The sequence below is a fragment of the Notothenia coriiceps genome, unplaced genomic scaffold, assembly GCF_000735185.1.
Source record: "Notothenia coriiceps isolate Sejong01 unplaced genomic scaffold, NC01 NC01_scaffold00003525, whole genome shotgun sequence".
Lineage (NCBI taxonomy): Eukaryota > Metazoa > Chordata > Actinopteri > Perciformes > Nototheniidae > Notothenia > Notothenia coriiceps.
Window position 1 is genome coordinate 21,178 of NW_011336226.1, and position 2,113 is coordinate 23,290.

Consider the following 2,113-nt stretch of genomic DNA (forward strand, 5'->3'; position numbering starts at 1 on the left):
GAGGGGGCTGAGAGAGAGAGAGGGAGGCTAGGAACAGCATAGACAGGTCTTTTCTGTGTTAGAGTTTTACTCGCTACAGGGTGTAGGCTTACTTTGAGGGTTTGTGACTCTGCAGACCGTTTACATGCAGAAAAACCTTCATAACACACAAGGGGACGGGTAATAACCAGAAAAGCATGACATGGGTCCTTTAAGTAAAGCTGGACTAAATGTGCAATTTGCCTCTGTGTTAGCTACAGATAATACTTTGTAAGTTGCATCGATCTGCTGTTGGTTAATTTGTTTAGGGAATTTGTTGAGAGTAAGAACATTTTAGAATATCACCAGATTAACCGAAGACGGTACACTATTGAAATGTCTGGTGGAGCTTTATGTTTTTCTATATTTTGATGTAAAATACCATCATTGCTTTCTATTCCACTCTGTCAAACCCTTCCTCCACATATCTCTTCCACAGAAGTCTTTCAATAACAAAACGCCTCACATGGAGCAGAAAACACACATTTCAAGATGTATTGGGTCATTGCAGATGTTATGAAAATACAAACTTGATCTTGGACTCTTTCTTGGACATCCTGATAACAGATGGGGAAAGGGAAAACTAGAATCTCTTAGACCCTCTGCAGAGTCTGTCTTTGACCTCCGAGGATGAATCTGATTGGCTGTGGTCGGAGCTCCAATGCAGCAAAGTGACTCAGCAGGTTTTATACAGTAAACCAAGGAGGCATGCTCTCCCCCCTCTCCCCCTCCGCCTTTTACATTAGCCAATGAGATGATTTAGAAAGTGCCCCTCCTTCTGTTTCATCCTCCACTCTGAGATGGATCTATCACGGTCTTTAAAAGCTTACACTACCTGCTGCCTGCATGGCTTTCACATGTTATTTTGGAGGGTCACCGGAATTAACAATTGTGTGGCATTTGGGTCAAAGAAACCGATTTTACATTTGAACTTAAAGGGGACCTATCATGCAAAATTGATGTCTTTTATACATAACTATGTGTCCCCGGTGTGTCGGGGAACTCACGCAGCGTCAGAAAATAAAACCCTCTCTCTTTTCCTCCGTACCCAAATCTCTAAAAACGGGGCTACAACGGAGCTGATCCAGATTTGCGTCCGATATGACGTAATATCTGAAATGTGGACCCACGGCCCTATCAGAAACGTTGCTATCAGAAACAATGCCCGACTGTTTTGGACATAATATGGTCTGTGTTTACATTAGCATCGCTAACACTCAGAGCTAACCTGTACTGGAGAGCATGTGTGTGAAGAAGCAGGAAATAAAAAGGAATTCACCTTGTGGTATAACCGGCAAGAGAGAAAGCCTTTGAGCTCCATACTGTTTCAGAGATAATCCTTGATAATCCATGATATGGCGTTTCATCACGGCAGTATTCAGTTTAGACAGCAGTAAATATCAATAGTAGTAATGTTCGATATTGTTGTAAATTGAGACAAAGACAGTACAGTATATGTTAGGGATTGTATAAATGATTTGCATTTATGTATTGCTTTTTCTGTACCACTTTACAATAAGACTACCCTGATAAAGGGTTTACGAATAGTTTGTAATTCATTTATTAATTTGGTTGTTAACACTTTATAAATCATGGAATAGTCACGTTTTATAAGACTGAGATAAACGAGGGCAAGCTGTGACCGGTCGCTTGCCAGAATAGTGAAGCCACATGTATCTGTACTGTAAGGCCTTCACAACGTATTCGGACCTACCTAGATTAACTTCGTCTTCTTCAGTCAGCGCAGCAATCCTTGGTATCTGTGCGTTCTGAGTTGATTCTCCGCTAGTAGTCCAATGTGGGCTTTAGTCATCTATGCCAACATAGGAATGCCTGCTCGCTTGATGTTATTGAAAGAGCGTATTTTTGAACTGGTTTATATAATGGTTCTTAATGTTAATAAAGGTGTTACACACCTTAATAACACCTAATTAATATACCCTTATGAATCTTTAGTAAGGGTACGTCTTAGGTTCAAGTCAATCACATCTAATCAATCAATTCAATTCTTATTCAATCAATGTGTATTTATATTATTCGCCCTATATTATCACAAATATCACATTGTGTCTCAGTGGAACTTCACAGTTTGTAC